The sequence below is a fragment of the Drosophila albomicans genome, chromosome X (genome assembly GCF_009650485.2).
Source record: "Drosophila albomicans strain 15112-1751.03 chromosome X, ASM965048v2, whole genome shotgun sequence".
In the NCBI taxonomy this organism is placed as follows: domain Eukaryota; kingdom Metazoa; phylum Arthropoda; class Insecta; order Diptera; family Drosophilidae; genus Drosophila; species Drosophila albomicans.
The window spans coordinates 10,354,555-10,381,720 of NC_047627.2; the positions used below are offsets into that span (position 1 = coordinate 10,354,555).

The 27,166-nt window shown below is 37.3% G+C and overlaps 1 protein-coding gene across 4 annotated transcripts in view; it reads left to right on the forward strand.

The window, feature by feature from the left end:
* The window catches only part of LOC117571310 (irregular chiasm C-roughest protein), a 254,399-nt gene that overhangs the window by 215,117 nt on the left and 12,116 nt on the right, over positions 1–27,166 (forward strand). For 2 of the 4 annotated variants that reach the window (XM_052008557.1, XM_052008558.1), the window contains exon 2: positions 22,618–22,666. The exons of 1 other annotated variant lie outside the window; for it this stretch is intronic. The gene's annotated coding sequence lies outside the window, so the exon portion shown is untranslated. Of the gene's footprint in view, positions 1–8,676; positions 9,339–22,617; positions 22,667–27,166 lie in introns of those variants that run through there. One more of the 4 variants, XM_034253405.2, reaches the window with a different exon arrangement.

Below are 27,166 nucleotides of genomic sequence, written 5' to 3' on the forward strand. Positions count from 1 at the left end.
TGCCACATGGCTGTGGGGGAAGCACTAGGAATGGAGCTGACTTCATTAACTGCTGCCGATTGCCAATTGGGCAGCGCCAATGCCAAACTCACTGGAAAGGGGAAGTGGAAGTCAAACTCAAGCTCAAGCTCAACGTCCAAGTGGATGTGGATGTGGAAGTGGAGCTCTAACTGTAACTGGAAGTGGAAATGGGTCTTGGATGTGCACAGCCAAGAAGCCACAGCGCTGAGCATTGCTCCAAGTCTATTCACGGTGAAGGGAAGTCACAGTCAAGTGCATCACTCAAATTGTACTATACTAAAATTGTAAGGGAATTCATTTAGGATTTTCACACATTAACAAAAAAGCTGCAAGAATTTCCTTTGGAGATGACTGCAAAAATTGTTAATGTCGATTAAAAGAAATTTTGCCATTATTCCTAACAATGTGAGCCCTTTGAAACTGCATCCTACTATGGCCTGGATATGGCATTATAATCAATGATACGGTCTTTTAATAAGAATAAAATAATTAAGTAAAATGCCATACAAATTATAACAAAAGTTTTTGATTTTAGTTAAAAATAAACAGTACAAGTAAGAAAGCTACAGTTAAGTATGGTTGTCTGTGAGATACCCACAACCCATTTTCAATAAAACCATATTCCACAAAAGTTGCAAATATGACAAAAATACCAAAAATATACCACAAAATATTAGAATATACCATTATTATTACTATTTTCGGTATATTGGTACAGTACTACATTCAAAATATACCATAGAGTGCAAAACATACCAGATTGTCACACAAATCAACTAAGACTCGACTGAAAAGTTTTTCTTAAATTGCTTTTACAATTTTTATCAGATCGCAAACAAATTTCCTGGGCTCATAAACACTGTAGTCATTAGTGTATGTACCAAATTAAAAAAAAAAATGCAATCATAAAACAAAAATATTCATATAACATAATAACTTTTATTGCGATAATCAATCGTAATGTCATAAAACTATTTATAAAGTTTTGTAATCATCTTAAGAACAATACTGCTGAAGCATCTTATGACATCTCACATGTCTCATTCTGAGAAGTGTTAAATGATTTTTGTGATGTCGATAATTGAGAAACCAAAGGAAAAAATTCATATTTGCTTTAGAAATAATTAGTATAAAAATAAAAGAAAACATTTTTGTATTATATAATAATAATAAATTATGAAATCTTTAAATTTTTCGTTAGTAAATATTCTTAATTTGTTCTTTCTATACTAAAGTTTCTTGTTCACTTCCTAACTCTTCACCGTTATTTCCTGCCAGTTGTTCACTGTGACTGGCGACGAGTGATGTAATCACTATATTTGCAGTGGCTCATCGTTGGCAACGTTGGCGACATTCACGCTGCAAATTCCCTTTTTGCCAAACGATAATTACATGTCGTCTTAAGCGGCTCCAGCAACAAGAAGAACAAGCAGGATAAAAGAGAGATGGTGAGTGAGAAGGGAGGCGAGAGAGGCAGGTTGTCATTGCCAATGGCAATGAAAAGGACTCTGCAACGTGGTTTCATTGTTGTTGTTGTTGCTGTTGCAGTTGCAAGTGTTGCAAATGTTGTTGCAAGTGTTAGTTACATGGCCGCCATTCTGCTGGCACGTAATTTGCTGATTTTGAATTTTGTCTGCGAGGCGGCGGCAAATGAAATGCTTTTGCATTTTAATGCGCCCCGACTGACAGCTGGCCCCATGTCGTCGTCCCATCCAGGCAGCCAGCCAGCCCGCCAGCAGCAGCATTGGGGCATGCGGCAAGAGGCAAGTTGATCTTTGTGCGATACTTGTGTTGTTTTTTTTTTCGTCGTCGTGCTGCTTCTGCAAACTATTTGTTGCTGCCGCTGCTGTCACAGGCAACAACGACAACGAAAACGGGATGGCAACCAGCAGCAGCAGCCTCGACATTGCTGCCACAGCCACACAGCAGTGGCAGCCCCCAAAATGTGCCGCCAACTTTAACATGCAGCAGCCAGCAGCCAACATCCAGTATCCAGCAGCCAGCAGCCAACCTCCAACTCCAATTGCAATTCCAGCTACGTTAGCCCCGGGGCCATTGCGTCCCCCGGAACATATTTGCACTGTCTGGCAATTTTTAAGCAATTTCAGCTCGACTGCATGACTTGGCTCGACTTGGTCGCCAAACAGGGGATGCAACTCTGTGGGGCAGCAGCAGCAGCAGCAGCAACAGCGACACACACACACAGAAGGGGGATGCTCTCTCTGTTTGAGTGTTTGTGTGTGTGTGTCATGGGTACTGGGGATCGAAACGGATCGGGTCGGATTGCCGGCTGCTGGCTGCCTGCATCCTGTTTAAATGTTTTCCTTCAGCTTCTCTGCTTCTCCATGTCTCCCTGTCTCCGGGTCTGCCACAGCAACAGCGGCAACTGCGCGTCGTTTAAATTAAAAATAAATTTCACAGTAAACACACATAAAAAGCGACGCTCTTGATGATGATTTTTCTTCATCGCGTCAGGGCGGCTGAATGACTGACTGATGGCCACCAATAATGAACTGCATGCTGCCACAGATACCCTGTAAATCAAAAGGTAATTCTTACACTGAAAAAATTCATACACTAATACAAATTGTGTTCTAGAAAATAAGACCTTTTTAAGAACAAATGCTTAAAACTAAGAGTCTTAATCTTTAAAATTCAAAATTCTCAAACTAAGACCAAAAATTTTAGAAATCGAAAATTCAAAACTGAAATTCAGTCATCCATCGAAATTTCTATAAAGTTTTTATGTAGCTTTTCGGGACTTCATTTTCGTTCATTCTTCGTTTGCACTTTAAGAGAGAAGATCCTGGATTCAAATGTTTCCCATAAGTTGAGAGATTAACATAAAACTGACTGAGTTAATTAAATAAATAAATGTTAAGAAAATTATAAAATATAATGTAAAATTTTGTTGATTTTATAATAAGATTGTTGGTCTTTAAACTATAAGATACTTTTCCTGCTATGAATAAGAACTTGAGTCTTGTATTGCATGTTAATCAAGATGTGTTTTCTAACTTGAAAATTTCCATGTTCATGACGCATTTCTAAGACCGAAAATCCTAATTTTAGAACCATTCTTTCAGTGTACATGTTGAAGTTGAAGTAAAGTTCCCTTTTCTGACTTTACAGGGTAACGTAACGAGATACGTCGGACGTAGACACAGAAAATAGTGCGAGGGAATTGCAATGGTTTTAGATAGGCGGCGGCGACGGCGGCGTCTTGCCTTCTTTTGTGGCATGAAATGGGCCGCACGCCCTTGAATTTGCCACAACTCATTTGACGTCGTCGTCTGTTGTTGTTGTTGTCGTTGTTGTTGCTGGTGCTGAGGATGAAGCGTGCCAAATGCCAACCGCTGCCGTCTCTGAATGAAATACAGCTGTCCGGCAATTGCAACTGCAACTTGAAAATGCGAAATGCGAAATGGAAATACGAAATGGGAACGCGAATGTGTCGGAGACTGAGTAAAATTGGGTGTGCGTTGGCCACCCCAAAAAAAAAAAGAGAATGTGTCTCTGATATTTTTAGCAAACGTTGCATCCGCCTGGGAGACTAAAGTTGCGCCTTTGACATTGACTCTTGTTATCCCAAAAAACTTGTCAACAAAAATTGGACGTGGACGTGGACGTGGGTGAATGCAAGGATTACATTAGATTTCATTTGATTTGATTTGATGACATTGCATTCATTAAAGCGCCCCACGTGAACCACACACACGCGATGAGGGGAAACAAGTAAGAAAGTAACAGTCGAGTGTGCTCGACTGTGAGATACCGCTACCCATTTTTAATAAAGGCAAAATATTGCGGTATCAATTTCAAAATATACCGAAAATACTAAAAATATACCAAATGGTATGTTTGGTATATCGATATAGTACACCATTCAAAATATACCATAGACGGCACAATATACCAGATTGTCGGCCAAAGCAACTAAGAGCCCTAGTAAGTAGGCGTTTTTGCCCATACAAAAGTATTTCTTTAATAACTTCCACAATTTTTATCTGATCACAACCAAATTTTCAGGAAACATAACTACTATAGTAATTATTGTATATACCAAAATTCTAGCTTTAAAATTATGCTTGTTATTCGATTTTTTTGATTTGCGGGGCGGAAGTGGGCGTGGAAAAAATTTGAAACAAACTTGATCTGCGTGCAAACATAACAAATGCTGTCGAAAAAAAATTATAGCTCTATCTCTTATAGTCTCTGAGATCCAGTGTTTCATACGGACGGACGGACAGACGGACAGACGGACATGGCTATATCGTCCCGGCTGTTGATGCTGATCAAGAATATATATACTTTATAGGGTCGCAGATGCCTCCTTCTACCTGTTACATACATTTCCTGCCGGCACAAAGTTATAATACCCTTCTACCCTATGGGTAGCGGGTATAAAAAGAGGCGCATATCAAATAAATATACACAGACGATATTTAAAAATAGTTTGCACTCAACTCGCGGTACAAAGTCGAAAGAAAGGAATGTCTAATTGCCAAAGGGAGTCAAGAGACTCAAGAGAGCATCGAGAGTTTCGGTTTAAACTTAGAAAAGAAACGAAACACCCCAATAGACGGAGGCCGGAGTGTGGAGTGTCTTGAAACTGTCGTTTCGTCGTGTATCTAAATTAGTCGCAATAACGGAAACAAAGATTATGTGAAATTCGCAGAAGTACGAATATGAAAGAAATTGCGCGCAGAAAAACACGCAGATAAAAGGCCAAGGAATTAAAGTCAACTCAAAGGGGGGAATACATGGAAAAGTGATGAGCTCAAAAAGAAGCAAATGGAAAGGAATTAGCTGAAAATGAAATAGAATTAACTCAATGCATGGAATAGTGATGAGCTTGAAAAGAAGCAGATCAAAGGAATTAACTGAAAATGAAACATAATAAAATTAAAGGAAATATAATAAGAGAAAAACAAATTTCCAGGCAATAGAACTTGACAAAAATTCAGTGAAACAAAATTTTTATTTAATAATTTAACTAATATTTGAATTTTGTTACGTTGTTTACTTCATAAAAAAAAACAACTTTAATTAGCTCAGAGAAACTTTCAATTTTTAATAATATTTCAAGGAATCTAAAGAAATTAAAGTCCCTATCTCTTTTCTATTCAATGTTGTATTAAATACATAAATAAAATCAATATACTTCTCCTATACCACACACAATATTTATTTTATTATTTTGACATTCCATATTCCTTTCTTTAAAATACTAAAATATACCATTTTATAGTATTATTTTATTACTAACTCGCAATTATTTGTGGTTCTTCTAGAATTACTCAAGGAATTTTAAGATTAGTTAATTTTAACATGGAATTTTTAATAAAATTCAACTTATTACATAATAACATTTTAATTTTTTATGTTAGTATTTATTCATCCATTTCCACCGTATTGAAATTACAAAAAAATACATTTAATTTAGTTGATTTTTTTATGTTTTCAAAATTCTATTCAAATAACAAATAACATAAAAATGATGATCTATGATTTTTGGTCTAACTCTATCTGTAATGGAACTTTGAGCTCGTTAGCTGGAGAAATGCTGCTATCAATGCACATATAGTATTTATGATGTGCTATTGTGAACTGCAATTGTGACCTACCCTACGACAAAGCGGGCTAAACCAACAGCCTACAAACAGCGAGCATTATTGTTTATAAACAATTGTGATAATCATAACAAGAAAGTATCAAAAACTGGCGCTGCTATCGCCGCCTACTCGCTATCCTCCTTCTCTCTCCCTCTCTCCCTCTCTCTGTGTTCTCTTTCCCTCTCTATTTACTTCGCTTCCTCTCTCTCTCTTTGTCGGTTTTATCAACGCGCTGACTATCTAACTATGTCTGCGTAAATTTAGACCAGAAAACATTGATATTCCCATGCGTGGACCATAAATTACACGACAATTACCCAGCAGCAGCCACAGCCACAGCAGCAGCAACAGCAGCAGCAACAGCAGCAGCGGCAGAAGAAACCTCGAAAACAAAAAACGAAAATAGTAGAAAAGAAAATTGGAAAGAACGCTATGTGGCCGACACTTCATCACTTTGGCTCCAGCGTCAGAGAGATGCAGAGAGCTGTGTGGCAACCAATACGGCGGGGTTGCAAGTACCGATTTTTTGGTTGCACCCTCCACCCGCTATAGCTCTACTCCCTCTCCCTCTTCCTCTCCCTCCCTCTCCTACTCTGTCACTCTCCCGCTCACACCTCGCACTCACACGCGTAGTTTAAATTGCGCTCGATGCGTCGTGCCATAAATTTTCAACACACACACAGAAGAAAGAAAAAAAAAAAGTTAAAATAAACATTCTTCTACTTCTTGCTCGTTCTCTGTTGATTTCGGAAAATGTCTTTGCCCCTTTCCCTTTATTATTGTGTGCTGTGCTGTGCTGTGTGTATCGATTCAATTATTGTTGATCTCAGAATCGGCGCATCATGCAGACAACTGATTAACACGTTGTGCTTGCAACACGACAACGATGAAGACGAGGCAAAAGCGGCTCCCACAGTGCTCAATGCTTTCTCAGTCTTCTCTCCTTCCCCTCTCTGTCTGTCTCTCTACCATCAGAGTTTTTTTTTGGCAAAACCTGTGCCAGACACGATCACACCATATGCTTAAGAGCCTGGCGTTCAGGTCGGGTCGAGCCGCTCAAGCAAGATGTTGCCAGCACTGATTGCCATGTCCAAATTTTCTTCGACTTCTTCTTCTTCAAGTTGTGGGTGCAACAGCTGTGACTTTGTGATTGCTGCAAAGCAAAAAACAGAGGAAGGTCTTCAATTCCGATTCCGGCTGAGTGTCATGACAGCATTGACCTCAGGCGCATGCGAATTCTTTGGCTATTTTACTGCTCTCTTTTTTTTTGGACAACAGTTGCACTCCACAATTAAGTTTGCAGTCAAAGTAAAGCAAATTGTAGGAAATCTTTCGATGCAATCATTTTAATGATAAACTCACAACTGGCAACAGCATTTCCCGCTAATGAGTTCGTCACTTGAGCCAGCTTATGATAGCTAAGCATATGCGTTTCACAGCCAGGTTAAGCCGGTCAAGCTGCCAGACAAGCGATTTACCCGATAATGCAGCTCAACTCTATTTTGTATACATATATAGTAGAAAGGGGGAGGGGGGGGGGGAGCTTGGGTGCAGTCTGGGCAGAGCTTGTTGCGCAAATTTGAAGCACACTCATAGCGAGTTTGCATCATTACAGTCAGCTTGGATGACCCCGAAAATGTCAAAGCCACATAAAAACAGTGCGACAAGCGGAAAGTTGAGAAAAAAATAAAGTATGAAGCAAAATTTCTGTTGAAAATTAAAGTTTATTAAATGCTTTTTGAGCAAATAAGTTGTAGAGCTTTGGAGCTTTAAAAGTTCATTAAAGAATTGAAATAATAAGAATAAGTGTGCCAAAAGTTTAATTCGAATTTGCAAGCAAAATACAAATTCTTGAAATTCGTCACTAAATAAATATATTTATATCTTTAAAAACAGGGTAAAATACAATAAAATACATTTAAAGTGAACCAAGCAAATGAAACAAAACTACAAATTTAAATTAAAAACAATTTTGTTAAAATGAAAAATTTAAATAAAATTAATGACTATCGTCGATAATTCGTATTAAAACTAAAAAAATAATAATTAGTTTTACATTCATTTAACTTTGATACAATTCATCTTTAATGCAACTTTGAAAATTATTTCTAACACAGAAAATAATTTAATGTTTGAATGGAATTTTCATAAATTCAAGAATATTAAATATGATACAAATTTATTATTGATTTAAATTGAAGTACCTAAAATAAAATACTTTAAGAATCTTATTTCTTACATCTAATGAATTTTATTAAGCAAATATAAAAAAAAATAAATTTAGCTATAAATTTTATTTTAATGACATTTATTTTCATTTTGTCGACTAATATGTAATATTTGTATACCATTAACTTTTATTATAGATCGAGTTTGTATATAATGTTATAGATTAGTTATTATATAATTTAATCCGTACAATTCTTCTTAGTAATAATACCATATATGGACGACTGCTCTATAAGTGTCTTCAACAATTAGTATTGCAATTTTGTTGAAACGATTATAATCACAATTGTTTTTGCTATCCATCGATGACGCTATTGATATGATGACATTGCACGATAGATATCGATTATATAAATGCCACACACATATTAGCTAATTTCTGCTAATTAACCTCCATCCAATAGCTGAATCGATTTCATCAACTTTAATATTCGAGAATGCATTACGATTAATTCATAGCACAATCAATTTTGTTTTCCTTGCAGACTGCTAATCGATGGATATAAGTTGAAAGTACTTCTTATAAGCACTGTTAATCGAGCAAATGATTCGGCTCCGCAATAAATAATGTCCCCATCCATTCATTCATTCATCCATCCCATCCAACCCATCGACAAAACGTCGCATAGACGCTCTCTTAACAGCGGCTCACAACATTAACAGCGATAGCAGCAACAGCAACAGCAGGGCGCAACACGTTCGAACATGTTCGAGTTCGATGAGCATGTTCGTTCGGCTTCAGCTTCAGCTCGAACTGTAGCTCTATCTGCACCCTCACCTGCTGCTCGCATTGCGTTTCGTTAGCTCGTGGCGTGCGTTTCGTGTCGGCGGATTTTTTTGTGCCCGAAACCCGAAATCGAAGTCTCGAAGTCGAAGTCTCGAAAAACTCGTAAAAAACCCAAATGAAAACATTACCAAGTCAAAACACAACAACAGCGTGCGTTTAAAAATGTTCTAATACTGTTTTTTTTTTTTTGGTATGCGTAAATTTTTGATTTTTTTTCGAGTGTTGAAAAAGTAACAAAAAAAAAAAGAAATATTAAAAAAAAAGAATAAATAAGAAAAACGAAATTGAAAAGCCAACTGCGGTTTGGATTACCAGTGTGATATCTGTGTGTGATGATTGCGGATATCTTGGGAGTTATTATTATTACTATTATGAAGTGCAATCGTTGGCGCCGCAGCAACCGCAGTTGCAACGTGCAACATTGAAAGTGCCAAAACACAAAACGACAACAACAACAACAAAAAAAAAAGAAGGAAAATAATAATATTGAAAATCCAAATAGAAAATAGCAACCAACAGCGGCAGTCGAAAGAAAAACGCCAGTGAAATTCTCGTTGCTGTTTATTTATTTTTTTTTGCGTGACATTTGAGCTTGCAACAAGCGACAGCAGCAGCAGCAGCAACAACAAGAAGCGGCAACAACAACAGCAACAGCAAAAGAAGCAGCAACAGCAGCAGCTGAAAATGTGAGTACAGCAAAAACCATAAACCGCTTTTGGCCTGTCCACGGCCCAGCCACAGTATTTGCCACTTTTACTTTCCCTTTCCCCGTGCCCCCTGCCATGCAACTGCCACTGCCACACACTTTTCCATCCTCGCAAAATGCACTGGCCACTGTTTATTGTCATTTTTTTTTCGCGCATATTTTTTCGTTGGCTTCGCTCGCAAAACCAAAACAAAAACAAAAAAAAGAAAAAAAAAACTGAATAATGTTGCTTAACAAGTGCGTGAATATTACGAGAGGCAAGTGGCAAGTGGCAAGTGGGGGGATGCTTGCATTTCCAATCTGCGATTTATGTACGTTAAGCCCGATTTATATGCGCCTCCCCCCATCTAAAAATTGTAACACTCGCCCCGAGGTGTTACACTTTGACCTTTTATGCTATGCGCTTTTGTTTACCCGCGAAACGAAAGGAAACAAAAAAAAACAGTTGCTGCCAAAAAGTTGATTTTGCATTTGACCAGCTTTGTCACTTTGCCAATTCGTCACTCAGTCAGCCAGCCAGCGAGTGGGCTTTATGCCCCCAAGTTGTCGCTGACATTTTGATGGAAACTAGCAAACGCCTTTGCACCTTTTTGCCCAGATACTATGCGATTCTGTGGCTGGGAGTCCAGGGCCATTTGATGTGAAGTAGGCCACAGAACATAAAAGTAAATTAAATGTGTTTGGCTAAATTAATTAACAACTTCTGCTGGCAATATTCAATATATACTGATACTGACAATGTACTATTTATTGGAAATATACTATATATACTGATAATATACTAAATGCTGACAATGTACTTTATATTGGATATAGTATATTACCATATATATATTAAATATTACTGAAAATATACTATATATACTGACAATACATACCGAATATTGGCAATACTATATATTGGTAATATACCACATACTACAAATATACTGTATGGTAGCAATTTTCTACAAACTAGTAAAAAAACTATATATACTTACAATGAACTAAGTGTATTGATAATAAAATATACTGACAATATACTATATAGTGACAATATTCTATTTAATGGCAATATACTATACACTAAATTGAAAAAATTCTATACAGTGGCAACTTCTTTAAATACTGGCAATATGCAACATATACAATGATAATATACTATATTCTGCCAAATATACTAAATATACCTAACTACAAATGTACTACAAAATGGTTATATTAGTAATTTTGTTACTTATTTTTCAACTGATTTTCGTACTATTTTACACTTTATTTATTTAAACTTTTAAATCTTAACTCTTCAAAGAGTTCAACGTACTGTTAGAACTGCTTTCAGTTATCTTTACTTCAATTGTTTTCATACTACATTTTATTAGCTTTCATAATACATCAGCGAAAATCGCAAAACAATCATGAAGAATTCCGCCTTTATTTAAAGCTAAAAAAAACTTCTTCAACTTTTCAATAAATCTCAAACGTACTGTTAGAACTTCTTTTAGTTATCTTGAAGCATGGAGCAAATAAATTATCAGCTCATCGCCAGCACAGTTTATTCAGAAAACAAAACGATCTTCATTTTTAGCATTACAAAACACACACACAATAAATTCTAAAGAATTTGGAGCTCTATAAATCTTAAACAAAATAAACAGCTAAACTGCTGATTTTACAATAGATTTGCCAAGTTTTCGATGCGTAAGCGAAAACCAAAAAAAAAAGCTAATCAAACATTGCCATAAAATAGCCATAAAGATCTCAGCAATCAGATCGTTGAGATAGATTATTTGATTGAATGCTTCAATCACATAAGATGAAAGATTCTTAGACTAAATTCTGTCCGTTTCAATTGTATTTCTCGACTGTCACACAAGTGACTAAATCTTATTAGTTTTTTGTTCTTTTTTCCATTTTATTTAATGTTCTCTGTTTTTTTCTTATGTAGTCATCTTCCCCCTTGCGCTCTTCAAATGATTTATGACTAAGAAAACAAAAAAAAAAAAAAAGAAAAACATAAATAAAAAAGAGAAATAGAAATAGAAACAGAAATAGAAATAAAACGATTATCATTGTTTAAGCATTCGTTGTGGTTGTTGTTGGATCGATTAATTCTTGGCAATGGCAAATGAATCTGTGTTATTTTTTTTTCCTTAGTTGTTGTTGTTGTTGTTTTTGTTGTAGAATGGCTGCTGGCATTGCCCCACGGTGTTGCTTGTTGCCCCCTTGAACGTTGCCTCGCTCGCCGCCGCGTTGCTTGTTGCCACACCTGCAGAGCAGCAAAGTTTTGTTGCTCCTCATAATTTGGCCCAATTTGGCTGGCGTTGCAAATTGCTAAAATGTCTGGCAACGACAGCCGGCGGAAGTGCAACATGCTCAAGTTACTCTCTTACTGTGTTTATTGTGAGCAGCTGTACTTGCTTCTTGTGTATTGATTGTGCCACACAACAACAACAGAGCATACAACTACTGGTTTTATGTGGCACTACACTGCAAAAAAAAAACGACATGATTTCTAAAATCATGAACATGCGTGTTTTGAAATAAGATCACTTTAAAAACAAATTCTTAAAAATAATAATATCAGCCTTGAAAATGTCACACTCATAAAATGAGATCAAAAATACTAAATGGAAGTTATAAAATTCAGTAATCCATCGAAATTCCCATAAAGTTTCATGGCTCAGTTAGTGGAGTTCTGGTGATCCATTCTTCATTACTCTATAAGAAATAAGGTCCTGAGTTCAAATGTTGTACTAATCGATGATAAGTAACATATTTAGTAAGTAGAGAGAAATATGGTTGAGATTAACAAACAAACTCTATGCAATGTGCTATTTAAATAAAAAATAATCAATAAATAAGCAGGAAAACAAAACAATAAGATATCTAATGAATAAATGTTTGATCTTATAAGATTTTGTTGATCTTATAATACGATTTTTTTTTTTTTTGTATAATAAGATGTTTTTGGTCTTAAAACTATAAGATTATTTCCTCTTATAAATAAGAACTTGTGCCTTAAAACTATAAAATATAATTAATAGTTTTTTGATCTTATTATAAGATGATCTATGAGTTGCTTTCCTCTTATAAATAAGAACTTTTGTCTTTTATCAAATGTTCTTGAAATCAAGAAGTGTTTTCCAACATTAAGATTTTGCATATTCTCGACCAAAATCTTGATTTTCAATCCTTTTTTTCTTGCTGTGTAGCAGTGGCAGTTGCAGTGGCAGGCGGCGGAACCTTCGATACGCTGTGGCAACATTCGTTCGATCGTTTTGACGCGTCCTCGTCGTCAGCATGTCGAAAGTTTCTTGCTGCTTGTTGTTTTTTTTTTTTTTTTTTTTTTTTTAACTGCTTTTATGAGCCATCCTGTCGCTTTGTTAGCTCTTTGCATGCCACAAATTATGTTGCACTGTGCCTGTCAGTGTCGGTGTCTTGCAGCATTTTTCTGACAACTGCTGCAGGTTTCTCTCTCTCTCTCTCTCTCTCTTTCTCTCAGATTTCTGCAGCTGCTTCAATAAGCTACTCGTCGTATATAAGTATATCTTTAAGTAGGCACAACGACAGAGACGATGTCCATTGTTAATTTGGTTAATTGGAGGCAATTGAAAGCCGCTTTGCAGTTCATTAAGTCTCAATTCAGAGAGCGTGGGGCACAGCACAGCATCTTGCCACACAGCAGAATGTATATACATATATATATAGATAGATAGATATAGATATATATATTCTTTTACGAGCGTGTTGAGCTGAGCTGAGCTCTTGTCGCCAGACTAATTAAAATATTTGCACTCAAATGCTTAAGCAATAAATATTTGTCAAGCTATCATCATTAGACGACCCCCAGTCACAGAGGAGGGAAGTGGGGAGGGAAACACTTTGGAAATGGAAATGAAAATAGACAACAAGGCAAACGAAAATGAAAATGAGAATGAGACTCTATGAGCGGCACTTTTAAAGTGCTGCAGCAATATTTTTGTTTTCGTTTTTTTCTTCATCTATTTATTTTTTTTTTTTTGTGGGGGGCTTTTGCCCGCCAGCCATGTGAGGAGGAGGAGGGGGGCTCTGGACTGCATTTCTGATGAGCTTTAATGGCGCCGCCTTAATGCAAGTGAAACGTCCCCGCCCCCACCTTCCCTCCCCACAGCAATTCGTTGCAGCAAACAGAACGCCAATTAATAGTCATTGATGGAAAAGTTGAACCAGAGCACATTCAAGTTGAAGTGTGCCCCGGATTTTTTTTTTTTTTTTTTTTTTGACTATCTTGAGGGTTGCCAGCTGGCAGCTCTATATCAACGTACGGGTGTGTGTGTGTGTGCTCTTTAGGGTAGTCTCTCGCATTCACTTTAGGGTTGGCACATGAATGAATTGCACACCCACCAAAAAAAAAAGGAAGCAAAAAATAGAAACCCAGGCGACGACGACGCTGCTGTCAAATTAGTCCAAAAATGGCAAATGGAAAGCCAAATGTGGCTCATAAAATTTGGCTTATTGGTTGCCGGGATTTTCGGGCAGCAACCATGTGTGCAAGCATGTGCGCAAATGGTGGCAACTCTGGCGGCAAAGTGAAACTAGTAATTGAATTCGATTGAATTTGACTTTCACTTCAAAGTGTGCCAAAGGAAGTTCACTTTACTCTTCTTCCCTACTTTACTTTACTTTACTTTAGTTTACGTCATTCTGACTTTGGTTTCTTCTGTTTTTTTTACCAAACTTATTGCACTTATTGTTCACTTTTTCTGTTCTGTTCTGTTCTGCTAGCAACCCTCTCTCTCTCTCTCTCTCTCAGTTTGTTTATCAGCTTTTCTCATAATTTATGCGCTTCCTTTTCGCTTAATTGAATATTCCTTTCAGTTTCAGTTTCATTTGCAATTTGAGTCCAACAACAAGCAACAACTTTACTTTTCACTTGAAATAGTCTTTTTAGTTATAGCTCAAGTTGTGCAGATCATTTTGAGTTCTGGGTTGTTTATGTTGTAAAGTGTTTATGTTTCGTAGTATTTTTTTACATTTTTATTTTTCAGTGTTTTTTAAAAATCTTAATTGTTAAAGATCTTTTTTTGTGTTAGTCTTTTTTTAATGTCAATAAATCTACAATTTAATCAGACATGCAATATTTTTATATTTGTCAAAAAAAAAGAAAATTTATTTAACAATGCTTATCTGCTAAGTTTTCTTCATATTCAATTGAGAATATATTGAATTGAAATATATTTAGCTCTATTATACGTATCAAACTTTTTTCACCTTTGATGGTTACGAAAATTTACTTTTATGAACTTTTTTACTAATGCTCTTATTATACCACAAGAATTTCAAAATGTTGTATTGAATTCGTCTTCTCTTAATTATAAAGTTTATACCTTATATTTTATTGAACATATTTTCATATGTATTCATTTATCTCAACATCTTTCTGGGTGTTTGATCAATTTTTTCTTGCTTTGAATTTGCTAAAACTCTTCTTAATTTAGTCTTCTTCATCTTTACTTATGAACCACTTTATAAACTATGCTATATATGAACTCAACTTTTCATTTTTACTTAAAGTTTCCTGAGTTTGCATTACTTTATTTATTTATTTAATCAATCTCAATTTTGTTTTGCAAGATAACCTAAAGTGAACTACAGAAAGATCTTTATATCAGTAATATTGATAATTTTCCATACCTACATTCAGCTTGGCTCTAATATAACTCATAATTTTATTGAATTCCTTTTATTTTAATAATCAATTTGAATTGAGTCTCCAAAACTGAACTTCTTATGAAATCTATTGATCGTTTGCTATACCTCTAATATAATTTGTACATTTGTTTTATTTCATTTATTACCTATTATGCATATTAGAGTAAGAAATAAATGGAGAGATAGAGAGAGAGGGAGCAAAGTTTGTTGAGAGTACCTTGTAAAATTTGACAGGATATTACGAACTTCCTGTCAGGTGGCTCAAGTGATCAATGTGCGCGTACACACAACTATTATGCTAGCATGTAAACACACACTCACACACACACACTCACATGTGTGTGAGTGAGTGTTTAGGTAGTAGTTGCCATTACCCATCTCCCAAAGTTGTGTCGCTGCTCGCGCAATGTCTGCGACAGAACTTATGAAAATGTTTTACAATATCCTTTTTATGTTATTACAAGTGTACGTCCTTGTCGCCAGCTTTGTCAAAATGTCTGGCAACGCTTCCCTATGTCTTCTCCCCCCCGTTCTCCTCTTCTTTTTTTCTTCTCCTCTCTTGCTGCTTGGGGTCTTTATTTCTTTTGCTTACACAGACGTTTAGTGGGCGGCGGTAGGTTGACGCCTTTGCCTTTGCCTTAGCCCGTCGACAACTTCGCGCTGCGTTTGAATATGTCATTACTCGTTGTCCCCCTCTCTCCCCTCTCTCACTCTTGCTGTCCGCACGCGCAACAATAACAAGAGCAGCCAGCTACAACTACAATGTTGACGCCTCGTCCTTCGGCTGCTGCTTCAGCTCGTCAGCAAGTATGTATGCTGATATGTCGTTCTCTTGAATGCGTGTGGTGTGGTGTGGTGTGTAGTGTGGGTGGCTTGGCAAACGGAAGTGACAGTTGAACATTCATTCATTCGCTCATTCACCCAACCATTCAGTCAGTCAGTCAGTCAGGCAGTCAGGCAGTCAAGCCATGCCCTCTGTGTTTCCAGTTGCCAGTTGCTTCTACCCCTTGGCTTACCCTTGGCCTTCCTTCTTCTACACTCCACTCGACTCTCCATTCTCCTCCACTCTCCACTCTCCATGTTATGCTCCCTCAACTCCCCAAGACGCAGGCAAAAATCAAGCTAGCGACGAAGGCGCACATAAAGGAAAAGCTTGACGGGCCAAGTAAAGCAAAAATTCTATGGCAATTTGCTGCCATGTGTGTGTGTGTGTGTGTCTGTGTATGTCTCTTTCTATGTGTGTGTGTGTGTGTGTGGCATGTCTTGCTGTGGCGCTCCTTGCCGGAAACACAACGCTATGACTGAGCGGAAGTTTTTTGGAAGCGCATAAAATTATTATGGAGTCGTCTTCCATTTTCATTTTTTCCTTCTCGTTTTTTTCCTTTTTTTTTGCTGCTGCTGGTTGTCGTTGACGTTGCCGGCGCGTCAATTGCGCCAGGACCTTTGGCTAGCACTTCATAGTCCATGCCCAAGCCCAAAGCTTTTTATGGCCGAAAAGAACTCACTCTACTTCTTCTAGTTGTGTAGCCCACGATTGGTTTGGCTCGCTTCCTACTTTGAGTCTTGTCGTGTCCTGTCTTGTCTTGTGGCTTTCAATATTTCAATATATACTTTTGCTCAGCTTGAAGTCGGTGGAGCTCCATTTCCATTTCCATTTAGCATTTCTTTGTATCTATTTTTTTGCCACATTATTTTTATGCGCAAATTTAATATTTACATTTGGCCCAAGTGGATTTGCAGCTCCTTCGTTTTTATCAACTCAACTTGAACTGAAACTCAACTAGTCGCGACTTGCAACTGACCGCAAAGAATGTTGCCACACACACACACATCTAGATTCTAGACTGCAGCCAGCTGTATCAACTGTACCCTCTAACCAAATACCAAATGGCATTTAGATAAGCCTCAACTTTGAGCCGGGTAATACACACACACACAAGATATGCGAAGACACTGGCAAATATTTGCGGCAAATTGCCACCGCACACAACTTCTATGCCAAAAGAATATTTCCCACAGCATATAATTGCAAGCACTCCCTCTCTCTCTCTCTCTCTCTCTCTTCTCTCTGTCTCTTGCTGGACTCTCATAAAATGGGAAATTGCGCCCAACTAAATACAATTTAGATAACTCGCTGCGCCAAAATACTTATCAATTATGATTTGCCACTGATTGTGTGTGTGGCGCAACTAAACTTTGCTTTGCTTTAGTATCCCCATTTCAAATGAAAGCTCTGCTTACTTAAGTCTCTCAATGACACTAGCTGAAAGTGGCCCTTAAGCCTGAGAGTGCGGCGGCAATTGAAATCTTCTTCCAAAGCTGACGGCTTAAAAGCCGAGCGATGAGAGAGCATGGAAAAAGCAGCTTCTGATGAATGTGCTTTTAATGTCGACTAATTAGCCTGACAATCAATGACACTAGCTGCAAGTTGAAAGAATAAAACTAGCTTAAAGCTTAAAGGCAGCTGCTTTGAGAAATCAAATAAAATAGTGAATCGATAACAATTGTACTCAAAATTTAACAAATAAAATGAATTAAGGAATCGTAATCAAACTTTTATCCACAAATAACTAAGTAAGAAAGTATTTATAATAAAATGACACTAGCTGCAAGTTTAATTACTTGATTGTGTGTTTGAATAAGAGAAATAAAATAAAATTATAAAGTTTATAATTTGGCATTCAATGCTAAGCAACAATTATAATACATAAATAATTTATTGGATTAATTATTTATATATTTTGATTGTAGCTTATTTACTTAGTGTTTAAAATAAAATGACACTAGCTTAAAATGGCTAAAGAAGTCAAAGGTAAGCTGACTTCAGCTACTCTAGCTTCTAAGCTTCAAGTGTCAACTCGATGAGTTCATTATAGTTTTAAATAAAAAGCAGTAAATAAATAAATAAAGAATCAAATAAAATGATACCAGCTGAAAGTGGCTAAAGAGGACAAAGCTAAAACTGAATAATAAAGCTGATTTCAAGTTGACGTCAGCTAATCTCGCTCTAAGCATGAAATTATTGTAGTTGCAATTAAATATATAGTAAAGTGAATTTATAATAAAATGACACTGGCTGGACGTGGATAAAGAAGTCTAAGCTAAACCTTAAACTTGATTTCTAGTTGCTCTAAACTTCAAGTGTCTACTCGATGAGTTTATTGTAATAGCAAAAAAGGAAAAAAAAATAAATAAATATGAAATCTTTATAATAAAATGACACTAGCTGAAAGTAGCTAAAGAAGTCAAAGCTAAACCCTAAACTTGATTTCTAGTTGACTCTAGCTAATCTCGCTCTAAGCTTAAAGTGTCTACTCGATGAGTTTATTGTAGTTGCAAATAAATTAGAAAAATAACTAAATAAAGAAATCTTTATAATAAAATGACACTAGCTGAAAGTAGCTAAAGAAGTCAAAGCTAAACCCCAAACTTGATTTCTAGTTGACTTTAGCTAATCTCGCTCTAAGCTTAAAGTGTCTACTCGATGAATTTATTGTAATAGCAAAAAAGGAAGAAAAAATAGATAAATATGAAATCTTTATAATAAAATGACACTAGCTGAAAGTAGCTAAAGAAGTCAAAGCTAAACTTGATTTCTAGTTGACTCTAGCTAATCTTGCTCTAACCTTCAAGTGTCTACTCGATGAGTTTATTGTAGTTGCAAATAAATAAGAAAAATAAATAAATATGAAATCTTTATAATAAAATGACACTAGCTGAAAGTAGCTAAAGAAGTCAAAGCTAAACTTGATTTCTAGTTGACTTTAGCTAATCTCTCTCTAAGCTTCGAGTCTCTACTCGATGAGTTTATTGTAGTTGCAAATAAAAAGCGCTTTCACAGCAATTATGGAAGGAGCTAAAAAAGGGGGTGGCCGCAGCAGCAGAAGAAGAAGAAGAAGAGCGACAGTAGTGTGTTGGCTGTCACATCTGTTTGATGCATGACTCATTGCTCCAGAGACTTGGCTGGGATGCCACCAACTCGCCATACAGTTTAGTTCCAGCTGTTCTTTATCTTTGCCTTTGCCTTTCATTCCACTACAATGGGTGAGTTGCACAACCCCCCCAGCAGAAAAAAAGAAGGGAAAAGAATGGGCAACGATGGGGGGAAGGGGGAAGGGGGAAGGAGGCAAGCACAACCCTGTGGCAAGCTGCAAAGCCCACGCAATCGACAATCGACAATCGACCCTCGTCTACTGCTTAGAATTAGAATTCCGAATTCCGACTACGAATGACTCATGCACTCTGTTCTGCTCGCGGCTTTTGTCTCATTTGCTATGCCTATTTTATGTTGTTTGTTATTGTTTTGTTTCGTTTCTGTTGTTGTTGGTTCTGTTTGATTTCATTTTTGGGAAAATTGTCCGCCCCGCTGCGTGGTAAATTAGCGCATTGCCCAGCTGACCGGGGGCAACTTTTGTGGCCCTCTTAACACCCCCGCGGAGACCGAAAGACAGAGAGAGAGAGAGAGAGAGAGAGAGAAAGAGTCTCGCAAAACTAGAGCGACGATCAGAGGGTTGTACACACACACACACACACACGCACACACAGGAAAACAACTGACAGAGAAAGTTCACCCCCCCCAAAAAAATATACTATATACATATATCATTCGATTCTCTCAATCAGTTTCGGCTATTTCGATGCTCGTTTTTCTTCCTTTGGCCTGCTTTCAGTTATTTCTTTATCGCTGTTTTTTTTTTTAATACAATTTTCTGTTGAATTTGTAAAACATTTCAAAGTACAACGAGGACAACAGGCAACCACTTAACGCTTGTTGCCACGTTCATCCATTTTGTAGCTGTCTGTTTGTCTCTGTTGTCTGTTGTCTCGTGGCCATGTCCTGGAGTGCGTTTTTCACTCCTCCAACCCCTCCGCTCCGCTCCGCCCCGCCCCCACTCACAGACAGACAGACAGACAGACAGAGAGACAGGAACTCGACTCAACGCGACTGATTCATTCAGCAACGTTTGGGTTCCATTTGGTTTGCTTCGGTTTCGTGCCACACGTTTTGTACCTTGTATATAGTATTTTTTATTTTTATATTCATTTTTTTTTTTATATTATTTTCCACTGCTCCTGTTCTTGTTCTCGTTGTTGTTGTTGTTGTTATGTTATGTTTTTTTTCTTTTATTGCATCGCATGTTTTCTTATGAATACGTCGCATATATTTCACTTTTATGCCACCATCTGCACACACACACACACACACACTCTCACTCGCTTGCCACATGCATTTTCGTTAGGCTGGGCGCATGCAAAAGGATAATAGAGCCCTGGCTCATGAATCATGGCCTGCTGTTTATCAAATGCAATCGGTTAAACGAGTGCGCCCCGGCAGCCCAAGTCAAGTCAAGTCAGGGCAGCCCAGGACACAAGCCAGGACAGGCCAGGTGGTGAGAGAGAGGGGAAGGGGGGGCAGGTGGACAGGAAGCGGGTTTGGTAGAGCACAACCCTATCTGTGGTTACTTATAGGCAGGCTCTCTCCCCCTCCTCCGCCTCCGACGCCACCTCCCACAAATATGTCAATTTTTCAATTTGTATCGTGTATGCCTGGCAAACAAGACACAGCAATGCATACGCTATGAACGTTCCTCAAATACCCTGTAATCAGTCAGATAAGCAGCAAGATATGCTACGAATTAGGATAAACATCACATATAATGATGATAATTATGATGCTTTAATGAAAATTATTAGTGTACATATATATAATAATAATAATATACTTTTAAACTTCCTTTATTGAAAATCATTTCTGCACTAAGTTCAAGCTTGCTGTTCTTTATATTCTTTATATTCTTTAGCTAATATGAACCCAAAAATAGAGATTTGTTTATTTCTAACTATAAGATTGTCTAGTAATTTAATATTACTTTTATTATTTTATTGAAATAACAAAGACAATTTTCTTATTGCAATGCGATTTAGAACTTCAAACAATATTATTTTTATATCATGAATATTTTCGCCATATCTCTTTTTTTTCTTGTTACGAACTTGCCACACAAATTTTATTTTTTTGGTATACTAATTTTGATCATATTTCATAAGTTGTCAATTAATGGATATTCGTAATAATATTAAGTAAATAATAAGCTTTTTTTTGGTATACTAATTTTGATCATATTTCATAAGTTGTCAATTAATGGATATTCGTAATAATATTAAGCAAATAATAAGCTTTAATTTATTCTTTTTATCATAACCATTTTATGGTATCCATTAATTTTGGTGATATCTGAATTACTTCAAAAAGTTCCTTATATATTTTCTATTGTAATTGATTTGCAAAATTCTATTAAAATGACAGCTTAACTTAAACTTAATAGTTTACAGCATTTCAAATGCTTTATTTAATAGACTTTAAATATAAGTTCTCTTGCGATTTTGAAAGTCTTTACATTCCCAACTGACTGCAAAGCCTGTCAGAGCCTACTAAATGGCATTGATGAGCATCTAAAAAGCTACACACAACAACAATGGCAACAATAACAATAGAACAATGCCATAAAATGGCATGCAGAAATTTTACAAATATTTCAATTGTTTGTCCTCCTCACAGAACGTCTCTCCATCCATCTATCTATCTATCTATCTGTCTGTCTGTATGTCTCTCTGTCTCTCGGTCTGTTCATCTGTCTGTGTCTGTGACAATGACTCCAAACTCTACCTCTCTCTGTCTCTGCCACTCTCTCTCTCTCTTCCTCTGCGCCTTATTGTTTGTCTGTGTCTCATGCTTGGGCTGCATATTGTCTCCATTTTGTCTACGACTTGCGTAATTCAATTAAAAACTTGCATTAGCAGCATAAAACAAGAATTTTCTGAGCTGGAAAAACTATTTCATATGTATGGAATTTGAGCAAAAACTCCGAGACTTTGACCGACAACACACAGTAGTTGGCTTTGAAGAATTTTCTTGGCCAGCTGCGGCAAACTAAAGAGCGAAGCAACTTATAAATTAAATGAGATTTAGTCAGAGAGAGAGAGAGAGAGAGAGCTAGAGTTGTAATCAAATTGTTTACCCCCGGTCCATAATCAATTTTCGATATACAAGCATATAAAAATTGCAACAATTATGGGCCATAATAAACAAAAACAGCTAGACAAGAGTTTTGCCCACTCTCCGTTCCTCGTTCCTCATTCCATGTTCTCGTAATTATGAAAACTGCATAAAAATGTCGATTTTATGCGAAAAACGCGTGCTCTGCCGGCGCTATATACTCTATATAGTATATATATAGAGCAGAACCATTCCGCCTAAGTCTAATAAACATTTTTGTGATATACAATCCTGTTGGAAGAGAGAGAGAGAGAGAGCCAAAGACCTTGCTGGCCAAATGCGGAAGCCGGCGCGACCTAACACGACTCGTGCGTGTTTATGGCCAAGCAGCAGCAAGAACAACAATAACAACAATAACAACAACAATATCGCACAATAACAACAATTAATATGTACACAAGAGAACCTTAAATTAATAAGCTGACTTTTATATACATATTTTTCTTGCAGCGTGTGTTTTTTTTTTGCCTTCCTGCTTGAAGTTGCGTCAAAACCACAGAGCAAAGTCCACTGCCAACAACAGCAGCAACAACAACAACAACAACAACAGCAGCAACAGAGAGCCTTGAAGAGGGGCAACGGTAAGTCAATTTGACAAAAATACTTGTGCAAGTACACACATAAATAATATATATAAACTCGCTTCACGATTATTGCATCGCTAAATGTGTAATAAACTGTGCATATTACGTATACGCAGCGTGTGTGCACAAAACAACCAACTAGCATAAATGTTGCGTTCACTCTGATTGTCATAGAGTTGCCACTTTTCACTTTTCACTTGCCAACTTTCAAAATTGTCGCTTTAAAAACACTAAATTGAAATTGAAATCAACTTAAAAAATGTTTGATTTAAAAATAAGTTAATCAAGGCTGCTGCTGCTGCTGCTGCTGCTGCGGTTGCTGCCATGCCACATGCATTATGTAGCAGCCAAGTTTTCTTTGACATTTGCAACTGAACTGAGGCAACAACCACAACAACAACAATGACAACTGCCCACGCCAAGCCCTTGGCAGCATTTGAAAACGTTTCGAACTGAAGCTGCAAGTTGCTTGAGTGAGAGACAGAGATAGACAGAGTGGAAGAGAGAGAGGGAGAGACAGAGCAACTAAAGCGTTGAGCATGCTGACAACTCTGGCAAAACTTGCCTCCAGTTTGGCGTTCATAATAATTAGTTATAATCGGATTTAGTCGGACCACGATGTCGATGTCGATGTCGATGGCGATGTCGAAGGTGTCGTATGCTATGGCGCTGGCAAACACACGCCCACACACAGCACACACACACACACACTCTTAGAGAGGTAGACATGGCTTCACTTGAGCTGCAACTGGACCGACCACAAACGAAATGAAAAACCATAAAGAAAAACTCGAACGCTGCTCTGTGAGTGGGTCGCCAACTCTTTGTCTATGTCGTCTGGCAGTTCATTATTATGCTCTTTTCCAACACGTTTTGATTCGATTCGTTAGCTCAAAACTCGCTGCACTAACTAAGCCAGCCAGCCAGCTGGAGTTGGAGTTGGAGAGTTGGAGCTGAAGCTGAAGTAAAGGCCCCACAACGCGACCGAAAACCAAAACCAAAACCAAAAATCGACAAAAAAAAACCCAAGCCCGAAACCTGTATAGAAAAGAGTCTCAATCTAAATTTATTGAATTGATTTGTATTTGTATTTCTCTTTCTCGATTTTGTTTTTTAATAGTTTTTTTCCACGTTCACCTGTGCACCATTTGGTTGCACTTTACGCTGTGTCATGTGGCGACGACTTTCGATATATATATTGTATATTGTATAGCTCTCGCATATATAACTCAATTAGCTGCACACAACTGTGGCACCATCGACAAATAATAAAAAGAGATGACTCGACTTGAGAAGAGGCGGCATTCAACAATGTCATCAGCTGGGGCCTGGTCAAAAAAGTCCAGAAGCTGCTGTTGTCGAACTTCTTCTTATTACCAAAAAAACTTGTTGTCAGCACACAAAAGTAGGTTACTTCAACAAACTATATATAAATTATATATATATATTTGTTCGTGTGTGAGTGTGTGTGTGGAGAACAGAACTTGCCGCTTAATTGTTGCAAGTTGTGGCTGCACAAAGAGAATCGCCTTAAAATAAAACTCTTCGACTTTAAGTGCAATTTAATGCTATTTCAATTTCAACTTAAATGACAAAACTCTCAAAAGGGTTTTAATAGCATTTAGTGTCATCGAAATGAAACGATTTCAAATTAAAATTTAAGAATTTAATGTCATTGAATGAAACGATTTCAAATTAAAACTTTAAGAATTTAATGTCATCAAATGAAACATTTTAATATTACAAATAAAAATGCTTTTAGTTGAATCGATAGTTAGTTAGCTCAATTCATCTGCAGCAAAGCGTTGTTAAGCGCTGAAGAGACTAAGAGAAAATATGTTTAATCTTTGAATTAAATCAATAAATCGTTAGCTTTATTCAACTGCGGCAAATCGTTGTTAAACTTAAAATATGTTTAATCTTTGAACTACGTTAAGTTTGGCAATTTTACTATACAAATTTATATAAATTTTTGATCCTTTTTTTAGAGATTAGAATGGATAAATTTCATTTAAAACATGAGTTTAAAAAGCTTACAAAAAACTCTAAAGTTGTGTTACTAATTTTGCAAAATAAACATACAAAATATTAGAAAACTAAAATGTAAATAAAAGAAGTAAGAAACCTACAGTCAAATGTGCTCGACTGTGGGATACCCGCTACCCATTTTGAGTAAAAACAAAACAAATACAGTATTGAATATTAAAGAAAAAAAAAACCAATAATATACCGCAATAATAATCAAATTTGGTCAAGTGCTATATTTGATAGTACTGCATTGAAAATATATACCATAGAGTATAAAATAATATACCGAAAAAATACTAAAAATATACCGAATGCCATATTCGGTATATCGTTAAAGCAGTACCAAAATTCTCTAGCTTCCGAATTACGTTTGTTATTCGATTTTTGCCTTCTTCTGCTGACACAAATTTATAATACCCTTCTATTTCCTATAAGTAGCGGGTATAATACTTAAAGGCTCATTTATAAAGTGTATTAAGATTTCGTCAAATTTCTGCCAGAATTTTTAGATTTTTTTTTCTAGCAGAAGCAACTCTGCATAGAATCCAGTTTTGTGTTTTTTGTACATCGGTTTTGTGGTCATTTCACAACAACAAATTTCAACATAGACTCAATGGCTCTTTGTTGCTGTTGTTGTTGTTGTTGTTGTTATGGATCGATCTTTTGGGCCAGCCCACACGGCCTTTCCACGTCCCCAATGTCTTGTGTCTTATGGCAAAAGTGTGGCTTAAAAACCCCGTTGCTGTTGCTTTTTTTTTTTCTCTTCACTATACTATATTTTTATTTGTTGTGTGTCGTGTGTCGGTTGTGTGTGGGCGAGCTTGAATGGAATAGAGAATGAAGGAGAAGGAGATTGTAGAGAGGGGGGGGGGGGGGGAAGGCAGCATAAAATATGTTAATAAGGCTTAAAGTTATACAAAAAAAAATCAAGCGTCTTGAGATCAGCTCGCTGTTGTAATACAAAACCATAAACATGCATTTTCTTTCAAAGATTTTTGACAGCATTTTGCAGTTGGAGCTACGAAAACGAAATCGAAATCGAAGTTGATGCGGTTGCTGTTGCCGTTGCTGTGGTCGACAGTTGGCATGATGACTTCAAGCTGGTTTGCGTGTCACTTTTGGGCAGGGATATCAAGCTCAGCTCCATTCCGCTCTGCTTTCCCCTTCTTCTCTCAGAGTCCCTGCTTCTTTACCTGTCTTAATTTCCTGCTGCGCCCCTTGTTGCCTGTGTTGCCTGTTGCTACTGTTGTTGCTCTTCTTCTTCTTCTTCGTCGTTGCGGCGGCAACATCTTCTTTTTCTCAATTTCGCCTTCGCACGCTGCTTCTCCCTCGGTTTTTTTTTTTTTTGGCCAAACCCAGATTGAGACCCATGGCTATATAGCGAGTGAGTGAGACCCACAGCACGAAATCAGTTAAGTTCAGGTGTTCAATTTACTGATTGAAATTCTGTTTCGATGTGGCCGAGCAACTTTCGTTCGCTCGTCGTCCAGTTTTCTCGTCTGTCGCTGTCAAGTTGCTTGTTTTTTTCTTTATGTTTTTCTGTTTTTTGTTCGTCTTGGACTTCTTCTGATTTTCTGCTTGTTAAGCGAAGGGAATGAAGATGGAGAGCGGGAGAGAGGGAGAAAGGGAGATGAAGATGCGCAGAGATCGTAGCAAAGGGGGCCACATATACACATGATTTTGTTTCATAATTTTTTGTTGTTGCTCTTGTTGTTGTTGTGTAGCATGTCGAGGGAATTATGTTAGAATTATGCTAATGAGCCTGAGGGGTCTATCTCTCCCCCTCCTCCCATGTGCCCGTCGAACTGTCAAGATGCTTTAATTATGCGCGGTCAAACACAAGTTTAGCGACCTTCCGCTTCGTCCCCGTTTGCGAGCTCCTCACTCGCTTAACAGCGCCGAAAAACTTTGCCTCAATTTCCGAGCGAGAAGCAGAAAAAGAACTGCAAAGTGAACTGATTAAATGTCAAAACGATAAGCTGGCAAATGCCAGGCAGGACCTCACTTCACTCACTTCACTTCACTCACTTGTCCCTCCTTCCCTTCCCGACTCCTGTCCCTCCATACAACATGGCATATACATAAACAAGTGAGTAGCCCTTTTTATCTCGAATTTCCTGCGCGCAGGACGCAACTTAACTTTTGCTGACTTTGTAGATAGTCCACACAAAACTTGAAAGGATCTCTCTCCCTATCTCTCTGTGTGTGTGTGTGTGTGTGTGTGTGTGAGGGAGAGGGGAAGACTCTTTTTGGGGGGTTGGGGTAGTTGCTGAGGTCTGCGTGGCCATTAATAGGCGATTTAAGTTTATTTTTTGCCAGTTTGCCTCGACTTTTTATTGACACTGGACTGTTGTGTGGCAATCGCTCGACCTCTCCCTCCCTCTTCCCTCTCCCCCTCTCTTTCTCCACCTCTCTTTATGTCTTATTCTCTTGTGAATATGTCTGGCAGCAGGATTTGTTGGTTTTGCT